Here is a 24,068-nt window from a genome sequence, read left to right as displayed (position 1 = left end):
GGGTCACATGGTTCAATAACTGGAACAGAATATGTCAAACTGAAAATGACCAAGATTTTCTGAAGTTTACTATTAGTAATAAAATTGCTTACTAAAAATGTTAAAGAACTTGATTTAAAACTTCTCTGTAATGCCTCACTTAAAAAGTGAATGAGGGGGTCAGGGTGGGAGTGGCTATAATCCCAGCACTTCGGGAAGGCTGAGGCAGTAGGATTGCTGGAGGCCAGGAGTTTGAGACAAGCATGGCCAACATGGTGAGACCCCCATCTCTACATAAAATAATAATAAAATGTTTAAAGTGAATGGAATGCATTGAAATTTGATCCTGTAGCAAAGTCATCCCTTTTGAATTTTGAACATTTATTTCATGCCTCTTTTCCAAGCATATTTTGAATATTCAGAGATAAAATGAGTAAGTTACTGCCATCAAGAAGCTCCTATTTTTCTAGGAGAGAAAGGGGAAAGACATGTAATTGTACACATGTGCTTTGCTCTAATAGAGTGGTATAAATCAAATGCTATTGGTATACAGAAGGACAAATTTTGTCAGCCAAGTGTATGGGTATCTTCAAAGAGCACAGGTGCCATCTGTTCTGAGCTAATGACCCACTGAAGAAGGCCACACCAATTTGGGGAACAAACAGCATAAACAAATGCCAGAGTATTTTCCAGGCAGGGTGTATTTAGAGAATCTAATGTTGAATATTTAATTTGTCCTTTGCCCAAGAATAATGCAATGAACTAGGCAACTAGTTGAATAAAAATTGAAACCAAGTTCAAACAAGCCCATTGAAAAATGGGCAAAAGACTGGAAAAACATGGCCAATAAGCATAAGAAGAGATGTTCAAGTTGATTAGTCATCAAGAAACTACAAATCAAGACAAAGAAACTACAAATCAAGACCACACTGAGGCTGGGCGTGGTGGCTCATGCCTGTAATCCCAGCACTTTGGGAGGCCGAAGTGGGCAAATAACTTGGGATACGAGTTCGAGACCTGCCTGGGCAACGTGGTGAAAGCCTGTCTCTACTAAAAATACAAAAAGTTAGCTGGGCATGGTGGTGCACACCTGTAATCCCTGTTACTCGGGGGCTGAGGCATTAGAATCACTTGAACCCTGGAGAGAGAGGTTGCAGTGAGCAGAAATCAGCCACTGCACTCAAGACTCTCAAAAAAAGACCACAATGAAATACAACTTTGGACTCAGTAGATTGACAACAATTAACAAATGTTACACAGAATCTCTTATATTGCTGGTAGGAGTATAAATTGTTTCAACTATTTTTGAAACTAAGGGTTTGCATTATCTTGTGAAGTTTAAGATAGATTCACATTATATGCTCAAGCAGCAATTCCACTTCTGGATATTTACCTAAGGAAACGATAGCGTGAATGCCCCAGGAGACGTCATTAAAGTTCTTAGTAGAACTGCTCACAATAGCAACAACAAAGAAACCAAATGCCCATTGACAAGAGTGGATGAATAAATTATGGTGAAATATTTTGCAGTCGAAATTAACAGATAAATCCAATATGACTTAACAGTGGTTTACAGCGAATGTTTTGTTTCTCTGCTGACACATATTAAGACCTGCATCTTCGTATGTTTGGCAGTTTTATTCTGAACTTACATGTGATTGAAGGTCATCTGTGGGAGTCTGAGAAACTAAATTGAGCATGCTGCCTCCAGAGATAATTAGCATTTGCTTGTCTTTTGGGTCACATACTGCTATGGACTGGGGCCACTTTAGCCCTATTTGAGTATCCTAGGCTATTAGAAGAGTCAAGTTTTATTTCTTACAGCTTATTCCCAAGGCTTATTCTCCTATGTAACCCTAGATTTATATATATATTTAAGATTCAAGGGATACACATGCAGGTTTGTTACATGAGTATTTGCATAATGCAGAGGTTCAGGCTTCTGATGACCCCATTACCCAAGTAGCAAACATAGTACCCAATAGGTAATTTTTTAGTTTTTCAACCCTTGCCACACTCCCTCCCTTCTCATGAATCCCCAGTGGTAGAAATGCTTGTTCCCCAGTGCCATAGAGAAATAGTACTTGAACATAAATTTAATTTCTTCAGCAAGGCCATTTTTACTTTCAGCAGAAAGAGTACACTCGCTAGCAGTTTTGTCATGAGAGTGCACAGAACAAAGGAGACAGGGTCATTTGTAACCTGATGCATCCACCCTACTGCTGTGTCTGGTTTCCATTGGCTGGAACGGGACCTCACGTTCTGTATTTGTCCCGATTGGCTAGCAACTTAGAACTTTTTAAAAGAGGCAAAGGCAGAGGAGAACAAAGGAAGAAGGAAGTAACTTGCGGAATGCTGAGAAAGGTAAAAACACCTTCAAATAAGGAAGAGGAACAGGCTATGACCTAATGCTTGCTTCGACCAGTATAAGCATGCCAGGGCAAATATTTAGGCTAAATTGTGGGAGCTAAGAACATAAACTACGTTGATTCCTTTATTACAGCTAGCAGATATTTAAGAATGTTAGCACAGGTCTTTGAATAAATTTTGCTTCTAAGGGAAGTTACTATTTATTCCTAATTAGATGGGGAAGAAAGTCTTTGAAGAGAAACCTCTACTTTTTACGTCAGTGTCTATTGTTTCCATCTTTGTGTCCATCTGTACACAATGTTGAGTTCTGACTTATGAGGACATGCAGTATTTGTTTTTCTGTTTCTGCATTAATTTGATTAGGCTAATGGCCTCCAGCTGCATCCATGTTGCTACAAAGGATGTGATTTCATTCTTTTTAATGGCTGTGTAGTATTCCATGGTATATATGTACCACATTTTCTTTATCCAGTCCACCACTGATGGGCACCTCAGTTGATTCATGCCTTTGCTATCATGATTGGTGTTGTAGTAAACATACAAGTGCAGGTGTCTTTTTGGTAGAACGATTTATTTTCCTCTGAGTATATACCCAGTATGGATTCATGCACCTCAAGAAAACTTGGTTGGTGTGCAGTTCAGTGTATTATGAGTAAGACTGGACCTGGTGTTAGAAAATCTGCATTTGAGGCTTTGTTCTGACAGTGTCTAGTGTAAACATGGGCAGACCACTTAAACCCCTTTGTAGTCTTCACCTCTGTAGAGTGATAATATGATCTAATTAGCAGGATTGTTGTTTTATTCAATGAGACAGCATATGTTAAGAACTTAGTACAATAAAAAGCAACATGTTTATAATGGTCTAAGTTATCTTCTTCATGCTTTATTTATTATTAGTGAAAAGTTTAAATTCAAATCTCTTTTATGTGTCATTACTTTTATGCAACTCATACAGATACAGCTTTTCCACTTCCTTGTATTAAGATTTACTAGTGAAACTGACATTTTTTCCTTTGGTATAATCAGATTGAGTATTAAGTTTATCTTTCATGTCTATCATTATTCTAAGTTAGCTGAACATTGACTACTATATTATATTTTTCAAGGTCTGTGAATAGTTAGAGCCACATTACAAAGTCAGTACAAGATGTAACTTACTCATGCAACCAAAGGTCAAACCAGGACTATTAAGGGTATTGCTGGAGTTACAGTGACTTGATACAATTGTGGCAAATAGAAAACCGAGAGTTTGCAATCTGGTTTGGAGGTCCTTGGTAAAATTTCCAAGTGTGACAGATGTGTCCTTGACATTTCTCTCTTTCTGTACCTATTCTCTTCCATCCTTCAAGCACCCAACACTTTCACACTTTGTATTGGTCTGTTCTCATGCTGTTAATAAAGATATATCCAAGATTGGGTAATTTATAAAGAAAAGATGTTTAATAGACTCACAGTTCCACATGGCTGGGGAGACCTCACAATCATGGTGGAAGGTGAAGAAAGAGCAAAGTCGCATCTTACATGGCAGCAGGCAAAGAGAGCTTGTGCAGGGGAACTCCCATTTATAAAACCATCAAATCTCATGAGACTTATTCACTACCATGACAACAGTATGGGAGGAAACCACCCCCATGATTAAATAATCTCCCCCTGGCCTCAACCTTAACATGTGGAAATTATTACAATTCAAGGTGAGATTTGGGTGGGGACACAGCCAAACCATATAATTCCTCCCCAGCCCCTCCCAAATCTCATGTCCTCACATTTCAAAGGTAACCATGCCTTCCCAACAGTCCCCCAAAGTCTTAACTGATTTCACCATTAACTCAAAAGTCCACAGTCCAAAGTCTCATCTGAGACAAGGCAATTTCCTTCCACCTATAAGCCTGTAAAATCAAAAGCAAGTTAGTTACTTCCTATATACAATGAGGGTACAGGCATTGGGTTAAATATACCCATTCTAATGGGAGAAATTGTCCAAAACAAAAGGGCTACAGGCCCCATGCAAGTCCAAAACCCAGTGGGTGGTCAAATCTTAAAACTCCAAAATGATCTCCTTTGACTCCATGTCTCACATCCAGGTCATGTCGATGTAAAGGTGATTTCCCATGGTCTTGGGCAGCTCTGCCCCTGTGGCTTTGCAGGGTACAGACCCCTTCATGGCTGCTTTCCTATCTAGCATTTTTGAGTGTCTGCAGCTTTTCCAGGTGCATGGTGCAAGCTGTTGGTGGATCTACCATTCTGGGGTCTGGAGGATGGTGGCCCTCTTCTCACAGGTCCACTAGGCAGTGCCCCAGTAGGGACTCTGTGGGGCCTCCCACCCCACATTTCCCTTCTATACTGCCCTAGCAGAGGTTCTCCATGAGGGGTCCGCTGCTGCAGCATGCCTCTCCCTGGATATTCAGGCATTTCCATACATCCTGTGAAAACTAGGCAGAGGTTCCCAAACCTCAATTCTTCTGTGCACCTGTAGGCCCAACACCACATGTAAGCCTCCAAGACTTGGGACTTGCACCCTCTGAAGCAATGACCTGAGCTGTATGTTGGCCCCTTTTAGCCATGGCTGGGATGCAGGGCACTAAGTCCTGAGAAAGGACAAAGCAGCAAGGCTCAGGGTGCAGCCCACAAAACCACTTTTTCCTCCTAGACCTCTAGGCCTGTGATGGGAGAGGCTGCCTGAAGGCCTCTGACATGCCCTGGAAACATTTTCCCCATTGTCTTGGTGGTTAACATGTGGCTCCTCATTGCTTATGAAAATTTCTGCAGCTGGCTTGAATTTCTTCTTAGAAAATAGGTTTTTCTTTTCCATTACATTGTCAGGCTGCAAATTTTCTACTTTTATGCTCTGCTTCCTTTTGAAACATAAGTTCCTGTTACAAACCATATCTTTGTGAACACATAAAACTGAATGCTTTTAACAGGATTCAAATAATCTCTTGAATGCTTTGCTGCTTAGAAATTTCTTCACTAGAAACCCTAAATCATCTCTCTCAAGTTCAGAGTTCCAGAGATCTCTAGGGCAGGGGCAAAATGCAACCCGTATCTTTGCTAAAGAATAAAAAGAGTCACCTTTGCTCCAGTTCCCAAGTTCCTCATGTCCATCTGAGACCACCTCAGCCTGGACTTTATTGTCAATATCACTATCAGCATTTTGACCAAAGCTATTCTTCTGAGCCCTCCAAACTGTTCCAGCCTCTGCCTATTACCTAATTCCAAAGTTGCTTCCACATTTTCGGGTATCTTTATGCAGCACCCCACTCCCAGTACCAATTTACTGTATTAGTCTGTTCTCACACTGCTAATAAAGACATGTTCAACACTGGGTAATTTGCAAAGGAAAGAGGTTTAATTGACTCACTGTTCCACTTGACTGGGGAGGGCTTACAATTATGGCGGAAGGTGAAGGAGGAGCAAAGTCACGTCTTACATGGCAGCAGGCAAATAGAGTTTGTGCAGGGAAACTCCTATTTTTACAACCATTAGATCTCATGAGACTTATTCACTACTATGAGAACAGTATGGGGGAACCACCCCCATGATTCAGTTATCTCCACCTAGCCCTGCCCTTGATACATGGGGATTATTACAAATCAAGGTGAGATTTGGATAGGGACACAGACAAACCATATCACACTTCCTTCTGACAATTCAAAGCCTCTCATTACACACTTTATTTTAAATGTAGATTCAATGGTTTTCCTATCATTCCTTTGCAACATTTACAAGCTGATGTTTTAATTACCCATAAGTAGTTTTTGTTTGTTTTTTTTGAGACGGAATCTCGCTCTGTCACCCAGGCTGGAGTGCAGTGGCATGATCTCAGCTCACTGCAACCTCCACCTCCCAGGTTCAAGCAGTTCTCTGCCTCAGCCTCCTGAGTAGCTGGGACTACAGGCGCCCATCACCATGCCCAGCTAATTTTTGTATTTTTAATAGAGTCAGGGTTTCACCATCTTGGCCAGGCTGGTCTTGAACCCCTGACCTCATGATCCACCCGCCTTAGCCTCCCAAAGTGCTGGGATTTCTAGCATGAACCACCACACCCAGCCCACCCAATAAGTATTTTTTTAATAACTGGCATTGAATTCATCATGATTATGATCATCGTCTGATAATACATTTGTTCATTATGAAATCTAAAATCCTTTGTACATATTTTTGTAATTATAAAATAATCTACTACTAAATTCCTCCCTAGAAACTCAATCAAATCATAATATCCTAAAATACAAACAGCACCCTTATAATCTTAAAAATTATAATAGTGTGCTATGGTTTTAATATTTGTCTCTTCCAAAACTCTTATTGAAATTTAATAACTCCGTAACTGTAAGAAATAAATTCCTAGGCCAGGCACAGCAGCTCATGTCTGTAATCCCAGCACTTTGGGAGGTCTAGACGGGAGGATCACCTGAGGTCAGGAGTTCAAGGCCAGCCTGGCCAACATGGTGAAACCCCATCTCTACTGAAAATATAAAAATTAGCCAGGTGTGGTGGCAGGTGCCTGTAATCCTAGCCACTTGGGAGGCTGAGGCAGGAGAATTGCTTGAATCCGGGAGGTGGAGGTTGCAGTGAGCTGAGATTGCGCCACTGCACTCCAGCCTGGGTGACAGAGTGAGACTTTGTCTCACAAAAAAATGAAAAGAGATTTCTTTCTTTTCTTTTTTTCCACCCAGTTTCAGTTATTCGGTTATAATCAGCAGAGAACAGACTAAGACATAATGCATATCAATAAGTTTTCCATAATACTTATTGTGCTGTTTTACATTTTTAAATGGGATTTGTGAAATTTGGTGAAAAGCAAATTGTCTTAGAGATAAATTATATATTAATCTTATAATTTGAAAAACCATTGAATTAGCTGCACTAGATATACAAAAAGGAAATACTTTATATTTTTCAATTAAATATCTACATTTTTGTGTCGTCTTTATTCATCATCATCATCATTAGCTCTGAACTCTTGTTTACTCTTTGAAGCATAAGATGAAGAAACTGGGGAAGGTGCTTCCTGAGTTCAGCCTTTTTATAAAATAATTTTGTTACAATTGTATTTCTAAGCAACTTAAGTGGTTTTGTATTTTTCATTTAATCTGGCAGTCTTTATCTTTTAATACGAGAATTCAGTTCATTCACATTTAAAAACTGCAAATATGATTTTTCCTTCCTTCTTACTTTGTGTGTTTCTATTGTTTCTTTTTATTTTATTTATTTTTTGAGACAGGGTCTCACTCTGTCTCCCAGGCTTGAATGCAGTGGCACCATCATGGTTCATTGCAGCCTTGACTTTCTGGGCTCAGGTGATCCTCTCACCTCAGCCTCCTGAGTGGCTGGGACTACAGGCGTGTACCACCATGCTGGCTAATTTTTTGTATGTTTTTGTAGAGACAGGGTTTCGCCATGTTTCCCAGGCTGGTCTCGAACTCCTGAGCTCAAGCAATCTGTCCACTTCGGTCTCCCAAAGTGCTGATATTACAGGCATGAGCCACCACACCTCGCCTTATTGTTAAGGTTTTTTCAAGATACTATTTGTAACAAAAACTGCTAGTGATCCCTGCATTGTCCATTCTCTCCTTTGTTCTCAGTATCAGAACCTAAGTTCTATTGAGAGTGGTAAAGCACTCAGTGGGAAATGTGGGTTTTCCAGTCCAACTGCGAACTGTCCTTGCAGAGGATAACGCAGACAAGAGAAGCTTTGTGCTTCAGTCTTCCTCCTTGTTCCTGCTTGGAATATGGAAGTAATAATGACCATATAGCATTCATAAGATGACACTGAAGATGGAAACTGAATATTAATGATATTGGAACAAAAAAGATAAAAGGAAACTGGACATTGATGAAATCATGAGGCCACTGCATCAGTCTTAGGTAGTCTACCTTCAGATATATTGTACATGAGGGAAGAGTAAACTTTTATGTTTAAGCCCCTGTTATTTCAGCTCTCTGTTACTAATTTTCCCAAAGTGATACCAAACTGGTAGAATATGTATTCCTCTTTTTTTCCTTGTTAATTTAGAAGTAATACTGTATTTTTCTATTTCATTGGTTGTTACATTCTCTTTCACGGCATGCATAGTCAAACTACATTTCTTTGCTCTTTTATGAAATACCAGTTCTTGTATATCCAGCCACATCACTACTTATCCCACCTCAGAAAGTGGAGACTTCCAGAATATTTACTGCCCCACCTTCCATCTTTACTCTCTGGTTGACATCTTTTCATCACTTCCGTTTCCTTTCTCTGTATCCCTTGTCAACTTCAAAGATGTAGGGAGATTAGCACTTCAATTCTAGACTGTTATTATGATTTCTCTTGCCGAATACCTCTATTATTTCAAGCATCTTTATTTAGCATTTACATTGCAAATTCCCAGTCACTATATCATTATCTACTCAGACTTAATTATATATGCAACAGATGAATCATTGCTCACTACTGTTTGTTCTCTTCATCTTCTCTGATATCAAAGTCTGTGTTCTGATTTATTTTTTGATTGAATAGTCCTTTTTAAAGAATTTTCCTTAGATGAGTTATGTCGGTAATAGAAGCTGTAGGTGTGCACGGCAACTTATTCAAGCTTATGTACATGGCATTTGAGGTTGGGGCATGGAAAAATACGGAGGCACTGTGTGTATGTTCTTTGTGCATGAGCATGAAACTCCTTGACCCTGAAAACAGGACAGGGAGTGGAGTGAGTGGTATAATAAGGAATACTGAAAAGAGCCTCCTGATAATGCAGTCTGAGTGTTTTTACAAGGCCACAGGTGTCTCACGACCCGACCTCAAAAAGGCCATCTAGTGAATGTTTGTGGTTTAACAAGCCCTTTCAATAAATACTTGGCAGACGGATGCTGGGACGGACTCTCTCAGGCTGCCCCCCGGCCCCACTCAGCTGGAATAGTCTGAGAACTTATTCTTGGTGTTCACTGCAAGCTATAAGCTCTGCAGGAGCTAAGAAATTTTGCACTCCATGACTATCTTTTCTTCATGCTGTCTGTTAAATGCTATCTTAATGACATTTCAGTCTCTTTTTTTTTTTTCTCAGAAGTCTAGATAGTGTTCCATGGTACTGTAGATTCTGAGGTTAGCTAAGGGTCCCATGCTAAGAGAAGATTTGAAATGTGCTCAGCACAAGGAAATGGCAAATGTTTGAGGTGATGTATATTCTAATTTCCCTGAGTTTATCACTACACTTTGTTTCTTTTTATTTTTGGTTTTATCGCGATGTTATTTGTGACAAACACTGCTTGTGACACCCTCCATTCTCTCTTTTGTTCTCAATATCAGAATCTAAACACGCATGTATCAAAACATCATATGTACTCCCTAAATATGTACGATTATTATGTATCAGTAAACATGTAAACATAAAGGAAGAGTATAATAACGAATAAAGAAGACCATCCACGATAGTTCTTTGGCCTTTATCTTATTGATTCCATGTCTCTGCAGAACCCTAATGCAACCTTCTAACACTTCATCATATTTATACATGTTTTATTATGTATTCAGAGCACAGTTGTTTGCATTTTCCATTTCCTTTGAACCTATATACAAAGGCACATGGATAAGGACAAGATATTATATCTCTAGATAACCTTAATTTATGTACAAATATTTTTCCCCATTGTCTTTTTCCCATTATCCTCCAAATATATTCATATCCCATCCTCTTTTTTTTTTTTTGAAACGGAGTCTCACACTGTCACCTGGGCTGGAGTGCAGTGGCACGTTCTTGGCTCTCTGCAACCTCTGCCTCCTGAGTTCAAGCAATTCTCCTGCCTCAGCCTTCCGAGTAGCTGGTATTACAGGTGCCCGCCACCACGCCTGGCTAATTTTTTGTATTTTTAGTACAGACGGGGTTTCACCATGTTGGCCAGGCTGGTCTCGAACTCCTGACCTCGTGATCCGCCTGCCTCGGCCGCCCAAAGTGCTGGGATTACAGGCGTGAGCCACCGCACCCAGCCCCCATCTTCTTTTCCCTCCATCTGACCTCCCCAAAACTTGCCCTTGTTTCTCACTAGTGCTCCTTAATGCCAGATGTTCTGAAGGGCAGTCTACATTCATTGCCTCCACTTCAAGTCACACTCACTACTCAAATTTTAAAATCTTCCACACTTATAACATACTGAAATTACTCTAAGGTTATCAGTGACCTAATTTTAAAAACCCAATTTTGTAGCTTATTTTCTCATTACAAAAGTAGTGGTTATTTAACGGGGGAAATGGCAAAATATATAGAAAAAGCACACACACAAAAACAAAATTTAAAAGCCTCCTAAATACAGCACTCAGAGGTCATCGCTGATGAGCATATAATATATGCTAATAATGTGTTCGCATATACTATATGTGCTAATAATGTGTTAGCATATATTATATGCAAATATATTCACATGGAATGGTATATTTGTTTATATTTGGGAGAACTTTCAAACATATAAGCAGTGGATAATCAGAATAATAGTATACATATTACTTAAAATTTTTCTTTTTAACTTGTCAACATCTCAAGAATATTTCCATGTCAAAAAATACGTTTCCACAATGTAACTTTTATTAAATATCATATAAATACACCATGACTTATTTAACCAATTTCTTATTGTTTGACATTTTGTTTGTCTCTTTTTGAGAGCTATTATGAATTATGCCACAACAAATGTTACTGTTTATAAATAACTGTGACCCTCTGTGATTATTTACTTAGATACATACCCACAGGTAGAATATCTACATCAAGGGAAATGCATGGCTTTTGAAATATGGGCCTAACTTGCCCTTTTGAAGTTCTGCAATTAATGTGTTGAAATCCCCATTTCTTCACACTTTCATCAATCCTAATGGTAACATAGTTTTAAAACTACCATTTTTATCTGAAAATGATATTTTGATTTTTCATCTGAAAAAATGAAAAATAATATGGCTCAATAGTTATTTATTGAATGAATGAATGATTATAAAAAGATTGATCACTCATTCATATATATATACATAAGTCATTTAGATTTTGTTTTTTAAGAATTGTCAAGCTAGGCGCAATTGCTCATGCCTGTACTCCCAGCACTTCGGGAGGCCAAGGCGGGCAGATCACTTGAGGTCAGGAGTTCAAGACCAGGCTGGCCAATATAGTGAAACCCCATCTCTACCAAAAATATAAAAAATTAGCCAGGTGTGGTGGCACATGCCTATAATCCCAGCTACTCAGGACGCTGAGGCAGGAGTATCGCTTGAACCCGGGAGGCAGAGGTTGCAGTGAGCTGAGATCAGGCCACTGCACTCCAGCCTGGGTGACTGAGCGAGACTCCATCTCAAAAAAAAAAAAAAAGAATTGTCAGTTTCTGTTCTTTACCATCTTATTTTCAATACAAATGTTAGTCTTTGAAAATTTGCTTTAAAGAATCATCTTATATATTATGACCATAAACTGGTATGCCATATTTTTCAGATGCATTTTCCCAGTTTCTCCTGACACTTTATTTTAGTTTTTGAACTAAACCAAAACTTGAAAATATTTATTAAATGACTTGAAGTTTTCCTAGTAAATAAAAGGAGCATTTAAAATTTTACATAGGTTTTAACTAAAAAGTTATAAAATCTGAAACATGATATTGAGTTCTGTGAACATAGTAAAGCAAATATTGGTAAATGTTTTGAACTTATACTTCAGTAATAATATTTACTCCTCCAAATAGCAGGGTATGCGCCTTTGATTAGTGTGGGAGTAAGTAAGGTTTTTGAACATTTAATCTTCAGAAACAAAGCGAAAGGGAGAACATTTTCGTGAGGGCTCACGACAAAGTCTCACTTTTTCATTTGGCCACGTAATCCTGAAGAAAGACAGAGTATATGTGACTGAGAGGCAGGGAATGGAATGTTTCTATTTGCCTCGCCCGTAGCATGTTGCACAGGTAACAATTTTTTCTAAACACCTTGGATTCTCTTAGCTCTGTTTGTAAGCACTCTTCTTTGCTGTTTGCTTGCTCACCCCTTAAAATTGCCAGTGCTTATTTGTGGGGGATTCCATTCATCTTCTCTACATCTGGTTTTATCTGGTTTCACTGGGTGATAAAATTCACAAATGCACCTTCTTTTTTCAAAGTTTTTTTGTTTTGTTTTGTTTTTTTGTTTTTCTTTGAGACAGGGTCTCACTCTGTCGCTCAGGCTGGAGTGCAGTGGCACGATCTCCGCTCACCGCAACCTCTGCCTCCCAGGTTCAATCGATTTTCGTGTCTCAGCCTCCTGAGTAGCTGGGACTACAGGTGCCTGCCACCACATTCGGCTTATTTTTGTATTTTTTGTAGAGGTCAGGCTGGTCTCGAACTCCTGATCTCCAGCGATTCGCCCGCCTTGGCCTCCCAAAATGCTGGGATTACAGGCATGAGCCACCACGCCCAGCCTCCAAGTTTTTTTATTGATACACAATTGTACACACGTTTATGTGGTACATGTGATCTGTTGGTACATGCATAGAATGTGTAGTGATCACATCAAAGTATTTAGCATATCTATCACCTCAAACATTTATTATTTCTTTGTGTTGGGAACATTTCAAATCTTCACTACTAGCTATTTTGAAATATACAATACACTGTTGTTAACTATAGTCATCCTATTGTGCTAATCAAACATTAGAACTTATTCCTTCTATCTAACTGTATGCTTCTAAATCATTCTACTCTCTACCTCCACGATAACAACTTTCTTTTTTTTTTTTTTTTTTCTTTTTTTTTTTTTTAGATGGAGTCTCACTCTGTTGCCCAGGATGGAGTGCAGTGGCACAATCTCAGTTCACTGCAAACTCCGCCTCTTGGGTTCAAGTGATTCTCCTACCTCAGCCTCCCAGGTAACTCAGATTATACTCGGGTAGCTGGGGTGCACGCCACCACACCCGGCTAATTTTTTTTTTTTTTTTTTTTTTTTTTTTTTTTTGGATTTTTCGTAGAGACGGGGTTTCACCATGTTGGCTAGGCTGGTCTCGAACTCCTGACTTCAGGTGATCCACCCACCTCAGCCTCCCAAAGTGCTGGGATTACAGGCGTGAGCCACCATGCCCAGCTGAGACCAAATTTTTTTTGTTAACTCCCATATGTCCTTATGAAATGCACCTTCTTTCTAAATTAATTTTCTTTTTCCTCCAAACTGTTCCTTATATTATAACTGTAAATAATGTTTTCTATTACAAATATTTATAGAGATTTATAGGTGCTGAACAAACAAATCCCAAACTTTCAGAGGCTTAATGCAATACAAGTTAATTTCTCACTAAAATAACAGTTCAATGAAGGTGGGTATTTGTAGTCAGAAAATAGTGTTCCTTCCGTATTTGATTCAAGTGTGCCTAATTGTTTTAATCAAGTGAAGCTATAAGAATATGATGAGTGTTCTTTAACACTGATCTTCTGTCTTCTACCTGGAACCACAGGTATGCCACCATGCCCAGCTATTTACAGGAAATCTTAAAAGATGTCACACATGCTGGAGTCAGTGGAGGTGTGGTGTGTGGCCATACAACGGTGTTCAGGTGACTACACGAATGCCATAAAAGCTTCACACAGTCTGGGATAAGGGTGCTCAATACATCATAGTTCTGTTCTTTAAAGAAGATATATTCTCATGAAATAAAATCAAGATTTGCTTACCATTAGAGGCTTACAGAAAAAAAGGAAACCAGCAGGCATGATAAGAGTTCTATGACTGCTCTCCAATTTATTAAATTTGTATTCCACTAGGGAATTCAACCCTACCATTCCCGACACATCTAAGTATGTATGCTAAGTACAAATCTCAAGTGCTGCCTTAGAGGATTCGGAAAAGAAGATGGGGCAATAATTTCTTCAACGCATTATTATTTACCATAATCATACAAGTTATATATGACAAGCATTTTCTTATACCCTAGTGAAACACATCATAGGCCTCAGGGTCTGTACAATTACATATAGTAAAAACAAGTATTTGCAAAACTGTTTTATAAGTGTAACACTAGAAATAAGGAAAAGAATATGGGTATAAAAAGAACCAGTAAGAGTGCTTTTTAAAGAGGAGTCAGGAAATTTATACCAGAATTTATGCACTACGCCTCTGACCTAGTCTCTAATAGAGGGAAGGGAGAAATGGTGCCCGGGGCATAGGAAATGACTATACCACTGTTAAGGAATTTAGATTTTCATCTGAATGAATGTGAAGTTATTTAAGAATAATCAGAGGAGTTGTATAAACCAAATTTCTGTTTTAGAAAGACCACTTTGGCTGAGCGCAGTGGCTCATGCCTGTAATCTGAGCATTTGGGGAGGCCAAGACTGGCAGATCACTTGAGGTTGGGAGTTCAAGATCAGCCTGGCCAACATGGTGAAACCCCATGTCCACTAAAAAAATACAAAAATTAGCTGGGCGTGGTGGTGCGCACCTGTAGTCCCAGCTACTCAGGAGGCTGAGGCAAGAGAATTGCTTGAACCCGGAAGGGGAGGTTGCAGTGAGCTGGGATCGTGGCACTGCACTTCCACCTGGGTGACAGAGCAACACTCCATCCCCCCCAAAAAAAACAAAAGGAAAACAGCTAGGAATGGCAGCATACATCTATAGTCCCAGCTACTCAGGAAACTGAGGACAGAGGGTCACTTGAGCCCCGGAGTCCAAGTCTAGCCTGAGCAACAAAGTGAGATCCCATTTCAAAAATAACGAAAACAGAAAAATGAATTAATTTATAGAAAGAATAATGAAAGATAAGAAAAATAAAAGAGATCAGTAAAATAAAAACATTAAGAAAACAAACTTAAAAAACTTTTTAAAAAAGGAGAACCAAAGCTAAAAGCAAACTTTTTGTAAACAATAATAAATTAGAAAAATGTCTGCTATGAGTAATTTTATTTTATTTTATATTTTTATTTATTTATTTAATTTTTGAGATAGAGTCTCACTCTATTGTCCAGCCTGTAGTGCAATGGCACCATCTCAGCCCACTGCAACCTCCGTCTCCCGGGTTGAAACTATCCTCGTGCCTCAGCCACCCATGCAGCTGGGATTACAGGTATGTGCCACCATGCCTAGCTAATTGGTTTTCTTTCTTTTTTTTTTTTTTCTTTTTTGTATTTTTAGTAGAGACAGAGTTTCACCATGTTGGCCAGGCTGGTCTCAAACTCCTGACCTCAAGTGATCCGCTCACCCTCCCAAAATGCTGGGATTACAGGCGTGACCACCATGCCCGGCCTGCTAAGAATAATTTTAAACAGCACACATATATAAAGAATATAAAAACAATTTAAGAAAACATTATGAGTAACTACAAGCTAAGTTTTTTATAATCAATAGCTAATTGCATTTACCAGTGTTTTTTACTGACACCTGATTCACAGTTGTTTCTTGCATCCTATTCCCTCTCCTGGACTCACTTGACATCTTTCTGAACCAGGTCCCTTTAGTATTTCTTTTAGCAAGAATGTGTGGGTTGCAAACTTTCTTTATATTTGTATGTTTGAAAATGGCTATATTTGGTCTTTATTTTTTAATGATATGTTAGCTATTTATGACATTCTAGATCGAGAGAAATTTTCTCTCAGCACTTTAGAACTATTTAATTCTGGCAACTGCTACTGTAGCATGAAAAAGAAGCATGCTTTCCATTAGATTCTCAGTCTTTGAGGTGTTTTGCCTCAAGTACACTTAAACATATGTGGGTTTGGCCAGGCACAGTGACTCACGCCTGTAATCCCAGCTCTTTGGGAGGCCGAGGCAGGTGGATCATGAGGTCAGGAGTTCAAAACCAGCCTGGCCAATATGGTGAAACCCCGTTTCTACTAAAAATACAAAAACATTAGCCGGGCGTGGTGGCGGGTGCCTGTAATCACAGCTACTTGGGAGGCTGAGGCAGAGAATTGCTTGAACCCGGGAGGCAGAGGTTGCAGTGAGCCAAGATTGCACCACTGCACTCCAGCCTGGGCAACAGAGCGAGACTCCGTCTCAAAAAAAAAAAAAAGATATGTGGATTTCAATTTGGGAAAATTCTCAGCCACTTTCTTTTTAAATATTGCTTGTTTTTAATTTTCTTCATTTTTTTACTTGTGGAACTCATAAAATACTAATATAACAAAACAAGAATTATTAATAGTATAAATAGTATATATAAGTATACTTATAGTTAATATTTTCTGAGTGCTTACTTTTTTTAAAGGGTGATTCACAAAAATTCTATGGAACAGGTGCTGTCTTTCCACCTGTTTTACGGATGAGAAAACTAAGAACACTGGCTGATAAGTAAAACTGGCTAGCATCACACCGTCAGTAAACAATGGATTCGAGATTTAAATCGTTATAACATAGCTTCAGGGTCCGCACTATTAACTCCTTACCAAAGTACCTGGGTCAATTGCCCATGACCTAGCCACTTGGTTTTGTATCTTCTCTCTCTCTATGGCATTCTGGGTTGAGGCTCCATACACTCTTTAATTTTACTGTGTCTCTGATTATTTTAAGATTGTGCCCACATGACTGACTGGGCTTCTCAGCTCCATTCCAGGCTTAAATTGATAGCTTATATTTAATGCTCTGTTGGCTATTGTGCACCTAGCAAAGGTTGGCATGGCCCTGGTCCTGGTATGCAGGCTGCCAGTCTTCTCTCTTCCCACTCTAAGCAGCAGCTTGACACAGGCCACCCCTCCCGCAGGGACTATAATTCGTTTTAAGCCATTCCTTCGGAGGTGAGAGGGCCTCCATGTAAGTTCCTAGTTTCTCCCCAGATAATAGGCATTAATGGATCATGTTACCTGCCCATCCACCACACCGCGCCCTAAAATTTGAGTTTCTGGATCTTCAGTCTGTTTCTAGCAGGAAGGCTCATTCTCTCCTCATTCATTATTTGTCCTAAAATGAGTTCATTCAAATTAATGGATTAATTTACCACCTCGCTAAAGATGATGCTCGAATTTATGTTTCTTACCTAAACCTCCTTTGAAAGCATTAGACCCTTGTTTTCAATTACCAACATTTTCTGGCTATTTGGTTTTTAGCTCTTTGTAAATTGTTATTTATCTTTACTTTTATTTTTTGTCAGGAGTCTTGGAGCTTAGTGGGAATATGTGAACTCAACATACTTTCACAAGAAATTCTCCATTTAATCTTAGCGTTTCTTTTTGTAATTTAATCTTGTTTTTTTAATCAAAATAAAACATTTATTTAGTCTTCAAAATTTGTTTTACAAAGTGTATAATGAATGACAGAAATCTTTTGCTGCACCTATCCCAGCACCCAGTTTCTGCTCTCCAGATGTCAACCAGCTTTTTCTTCTGGTAATTATCTCTATACTTCTAAATAACATATAACAACTGCTACATCTAAACTTTTTAGTTTTGGATTTCATCTATAAACTTCCTATCACGAAGGAGGAAAAATTACCTCTCTTACATATCCCTCCCTTCTAGCTACTCATGAACTTTTCCAACCCCCATCTGTCAAGTCTATTTCAAAGTTTTTGTTTAGATCAGTATTCAAGTATTTATATTATTATAACTACATGAATATTATTCATAACTGAGCCATATATTTTATGATTAAATTTCTTGTAAAAATTTTTGTTTTCCCTGGAGTTAAAAATTATCAATCATGGTTGATCCTTTAATTCCCCCTATAGAAGTGAAAAATGTTGAATTTTTTTTCTGAAGCCTTCTGATTCAGTCTGTATGGGTTGGTCTCTAGGTCTTTGAGAACTTGTATGTCTAAATTAATTTTTATTCTCCTCTTAAAATTGACTGATACTTTTAAGTATAAAACATCATTTTTCCCTTGAATTTGAAAACATTTTTCTATTGTCTGCTAGTGTGTTAGTCCATTTGCATCACTATAAAGCAATACTTGAGACTGGGTAATGTATAAAGAAAAGAGGTTTCATTGCCTCACGGTTTTACAGACTGTACAGGAAGCATAGCATTGGTATCTGCTTCTGGTGAGGCTCTCAAGAAACTTTCAATCATGGCGGAAGGCAAAGGGAAGCAGGCACATCACAGGAGGAGAGAGAGAGCAAGAGAGACTGGGGAAGTGCCACACCCTTTTAAACAACCAGATCTTAACCTGAATTCATTACTGCAGGGAGGAAACCAAGCTCTTCATGAGGGATCCACCCACATGACCCAAACATCTCCCACCAGGCCCTACCTCCAACATGGGGATTACAATTCAACATGCGATTTGGAGGGGATAAAGGTCAAAACTATATCAACTAGTTTCCATCAAGCTATTGAGAAATTTAAAGACATTCTGATTTCTAATCCTGTGTATTTGACTTTTTACATCTTAAAAGCTTTTAGAATTGTATCTTTCTGGCTGTGTTTTGAAATTTCTTCATAGTGTTTGGTGTAGGTCTTCATTTATTGTGCAGGGTACTTGGTAGGCCTGTTATTTCTTATTATTTATTGATAATTTTCTCTTCTCTGTTTTCTCTCTTCCCTCTTAATAGAAATCTATTATTTATTATTATATTTTTATTCATTCTCTCTTTGCATTTTTTGCTGTACTATTGGAAGTTTCTTAAGCTTTATCTTTCATCCTAATGGAATTTTCTAATAGCTTTTTATTTCTTTGTGAGATGTTGTTTTGGTCTTTGAATGTTACTTTTTACATAAACATAGAGTTTTACTTGTTTGAGGGTTGCAATATTATCTCATATCTTTGGGGCTGCTTAGATTTTTTTTTTTAATGCTTCATTGTTCTCCTTACACTTTTAATTTTTTGGAGTACTTTTTCGGGGTTTTTTTTTTTTTTTTTTCTGTATATTTTATAATGGAGGCTTCCCTCTAAATGCCAGATAATATTTAAGCTTCCCATTCATATTTAATCGTGAGGCACTGGAAAGCTGATTGCAAGCTTTGTACTTAAATTCTACCTGTTGACCAATGACTTTCTCTGTTTGGTAACAGGTAGGGACTTATTTTTAAGTGAATCATTAGCTGCCAGTATCTTTGGATTTTTTTTTTTTTTTTTTTTTTCTGTATCAGTTTTCCATGAGGAGAATCTTCTGCCTGTAGAATAATAAGGCTACATGTAAACAAACCCAGAGTTGTGGAATGGAGCTTGGGGTCTCATTTTTCAGTGTGTAGGCTTCTAGTCCCTACCCTTTTCAGTTCAGCCTCCTCACCTTTCTGCTGTCCTGAGTGTGAAGGATAGCAGATGTCTATCCTTCACATTGAATCCTCTCATTCAGTGTCTCCAGAGAATAAACTTCCCATCTCTGTTGAGGTAAGGGTGGGCCTCACAGGCTCTAACTGCTTCTCAAACCAACTTTAAACCAAACCTTCTTTTTTTAGCCCTATCTGCGCAACTACCTTCAGAGGCACCTTGCATTTTTAATTTGTGACATTTTTGGAGTTCCTCAATGCAAACGGAGGTTGCTTTTTTTTGGCTCGCCCCTGAACTTGTGGAGTACATAGTTTTCATCTTTATTCAGTCTTCTAAGTGAATTTTCTCATGTCCATATTCTTTCCAATTTTTCCCAATTTTCTTGCTATCTCTGGTCTGCTATTATCTTCTCTTTTTTTCTCTTTTACAGTTTGTTTTTTTTTTAATCTATGCATTATCATTTTAGAGAAATAAGGAGAAGTAAAGGTAAGCATTTACATTTAATTCACTGCACTTAACTAGGAGTTTGTATTTAATAATCCACTTTAATCAGATGTCTACCTAACATTTTATTGAATCTTTTCTGCCTCCTTGCTTTTCAGGTTTTTTTTTTTTTTTTCTATTCTTGTATCTACCATGTAGGCTTGCCTATTATCTTAGTTTAGCATCCTCAGGCAAAGCTATTTTTTATCATTGCCCTTCCATTGCACTGTGTACAACTCTGCTATTGCTGCCTTGATTACATATTGATGTAGTACAAATATGTGGATGGATGGCTCTCTTCTCTTTCTCTGGGTAGGGAATTTTTCTACAACCAGGGTCCAACATAGGACCCACTACTGATTCATGTTCCTTAAACCTTATTGAATGAAAAAAAAATGCCTCAGGGAATTTAATGGGGAACTCAATGCAAAGACCTGCATGTCCATGGGCCAGTCAAGCTATATTCAGAATCAGGATTTAGAAGCTTCGGAGATCATCTATTTAAACTACTTTGTTTTACAAATGAGAAAACTAAAGCCTAAATGAAGAAAATAAAACTCATTATATGGTATATAGCAGGGACTTCAATTCACATTTTCTAAGATCCTTACCCACAGATGTTTCTTCCACACTCTATTTCTTTAAGCAATGACATTTTGATAAGCAGAAGTCAGCAAATTAATGGCCATATTGTAAACAATACATTTTGTTTTTGTTACTGAATCTAATTACATTTGTGAAATGTGATACAGATAGCTGTGTAAAAAACAAACTGAGGTTAGGAAACTTTAGCAAACCAGATAAAAGGCTGATGTTTGAAACCATGTGAAGTGATAAAGACCTGAACTAAGATGGCATATGGAGAAAAATATTGATGGGATATATCAAAAAGCAGAAGAGAGAGATGCATTAAATAATAGGCAGGATAAGGAGGATGTTTGTACCATTTTCAACAATAGGGTGAGTGACAGAGCAGGAGCACCATCATCTTAGACAAACACCGCCACTTTAAGTTCCAGCTCCCTTTCTAGCCTCATGGATTTCAAGGAAATCACTTCCCTTCTAACAAGCAGCAGCCAGAAAGAGCAGACAGTGAAACAAAGACAAGACAGCTCCAGCACAGGGGGAAGTGCGGGGGAAGTCTCTGCCAAACTTCACCTTCATACGTTGGGTCCCAGTAAACAGTGGGCCTTAAAAAGTGCATTCCTTTCCCTTCAGGTGCACTAAGACAGGGAAGCTAAAAGCAGACTGGGGGGGTATTCCTGCAGCTGCAGGAAGATGTATGGGAACAGACACAAAACTCTCCCTCCCAGATAAACACAACAAAGACACAGAAGCAGTCCAAGCCTCTGATAAACTCTTCCACCCTGAATCCTTAAAAACTCTTAAGTCTGTAAGAGAGCGGGTTCTGACCTAACTCAGCCAGAAGCCCCTCTCAGGTTTGTTTTCTCTAAAATAAACCTGTCCTTGGCTGTCGAGTCACCTTTCATGTTTCCTTCCTCTTTCTTTAATTCTTACAGAGAGATTTTATATAATATTTTTGCAAAATAATTGGTCTTTTTTCCATGGAACCACATATACTGATACGGAATTCATTCTATAACAAAAATAAAACAGTGGATAATAATGAAACTTCAGCACCACACTTAGTTAAAATGTTTCTCTAGAAGAAACAGCCTTTTTAAAAAGTATAAGCCCTGATTCCTCAGTGTGGACTCTTTGCGATACCTCATTTTAACCTCTTAACTAGTAATCTGGTTTCAAATCAGATGTGCTGCAGTCCCCACCTTGGGCTCATAAGACCACAGACTTTTCCATAAAAAGAGATGAAAGGGAGATATGTGGCTATCACCACTTCCAGGTGTACAAAATGTTTAACTCTCTGCAGAGGTCAGTCTTCAGTAAATGTTACCAGGTAGTGAAAATTTTGGTGAGTGTATCTCTTATATTTTTTCTTTCACATATTCAAGGGCACACTGAGAAATTCATCCTTTCTTGGTTTTCATTATGTATCTTTTTTCTATTTTTCCTCCCAGGCTATTCCTCTTCAGTCTCTTCTCCAAGATCCTTGTCCTCTGCCCTCCTTTAATTTAATTTTATTTTTTTGTTTTGAGGTGGAGTCTCTGTCACCCAGGCTGGAATTCAGTGGCGCAATCTTGGCTCACTGCAATGTCTGCCTCTCTGGCTCAAGCAATTCTCTTGCCTCAGCCTCCCAAGTAGCTGGGACTACAAGTACCTGCTGCCACACCTGGCTAATATTTTTGTATTTTTGATAGATACGGGGTTTCACCATGTTCGCAAGGCTGATCTTGAACTCCTGACCCCAGGTGATCTGCCCACCTTGGCCTCCCAAAGTGGTAGGATTACAGGCTCTGCCTTCCTTTTAGATGCCAGGGTGTCCTGATTATCTTTCTCAGTGAGTTGTCTCTTTATTATATTGTGTCTCAACACATTCCCTGGGTAATCTCACACCTTTCCATGGCTCCACCTACTACCTCTTACCTATGGACTCCAAGTCTCTGTTGAGAATTCAGACCAATTCAGACCAATCTCCTTAGCTCCAAACCTGGATTTCCTACCTAATATTATCTCCTCTAAAATTTCCACAGTCACCTCCTCCTCAACATGTTTAAAACTGAATTAATAATTGTATGTCAAAATAAATTTTGTGTTATATATAAACTAGACTAATATATTGACAAAATAAGAGTCTTGCATGCATTATTTACAATTTAAGTACTCTTCCATTGTTGTAGATAAGTCATACAGTTACATAATCTTTGCCCACTTTCCTTGTTACCTCCTTTCTTCTCTTTAACTCTCATATCCACAGATCAGCTTTGCACTTAGCCAGTAATGCCACTCACAGCTAACCTCCATTCTTCCATCCTCCCAAAACTGGAAAACAGCTCCTGCAATCTCTGGTCTTTAACTGTTTATTTATCAGTTAATTGAATGCCATAGAAAAATTGCTTGGCCTCCCCACCTAAGCTATCTGCAAGCTAAGGATCTAGAAATGAAGTCATGGTGTAAAAGAAGAAAATTATAGCAAAATTCAATGACAGACTTCCACTTCCAGAAAAATAGAGTTTATGTACTTTTTCCTATTCCTCATGCTAAGTATACCAGAAACCTTGTATATTATGCATAAAACAAACATAAGAAGACTCTGAAAGGTGGAGAGAAAAACACAGACCAATGAGGAGACTTAGAATGCAGTGAATAACATGGTGGTGAGTTTCCTGGGTCCTCCTCTGGCCTCATATATCCCAGACATGGAACTGCAGAAAGTGGCAGTCAGGAAACACTACAAGTGCAGACAAAACAATTCCCAACAAAAGCCTGCTGTCTCAATCCAGAGGACTAGGAAAGGGCAGCTTAGCAGAAAAGTTTTAGATAAGAACTGCTGTATTCCAGCCAAATATCACAGAAAAAAATTTAGCTCTACCACCACCAGCAGCAGCAAAAGCTGAGTGAAATCCCAGATTTTCATCCTTGCCAGGATGTAAGAAGGTCCTCCAAAGGCCCATACCCCAGGATGGTATTAGAGAGGATCAAGTAGAGAGCCAGAAATTTTATCTTCACTGGGTAATAAGCACCTGCTCCCCCTGTCACAACACACACCCTCACCCATGTTGTTAGTGGAGACTACATGGGAACCTGAACTTTTACTGCCACATGACAGTAACTAGGCACCCCTACCACTACCTGCTCGGGTGGTGACAACAGAGCCCTACTGGAGAATAAGGACTTCCACAACCACCCAGTCAGTAATAATAAAGCCATGTACACATACTCTCACCATGGTGTCAGGGGAGGCCACCCGGGGTGCAGGTACTCCAATTCCTCCCAGTTAAGGAGTTATCAGTGAAGACCTCATGGGCAGCTAGAATTTCCACTCTTACACAGCAGGAATGAGGAGCATCTACACTGGATGTCAGCAGAGGCTGAGTGGGAGACCACGATTTCTTCTTCTACCTGGCAGCAATGAAGCAGTGCTCCTCCCTTTCTCTGCCAGAGTGATGTTCAAGGACTAAAGAGAAGGTTAAAATAAAATCCACAGTCTCATTGCATAATACTCAAATGTCCAGATTTCAATAGAAAATCACAGTATGTCAAGAAGCATAAA

At 38.8% G+C, this 24,068-nt stretch overlaps 1 protein-coding gene across 1 annotated transcript in view; it reads left to right on the top strand.

The window, feature by feature from the left end:
- Window positions 1–24,068, top strand: part of GUCY2C (guanylate cyclase 2C) — a 137,758-nt gene that overhangs the window by 1,640 nt on the left and 112,050 nt on the right. The window lies entirely within an intron of this gene.

Source organism: Macaca fascicularis, chromosome 11 (assembly GCF_037993035.2).
Source record: "Macaca fascicularis isolate 582-1 chromosome 11, T2T-MFA8v1.1".
NCBI classification, from domain to species: Eukaryota; Metazoa; Chordata; class Mammalia; order Primates; family Cercopithecidae; genus Macaca; species Macaca fascicularis.
Note: the sequence above shows the minus strand (reverse complement) of the source record. Positions and strands in the feature narration are given on the sequence as shown.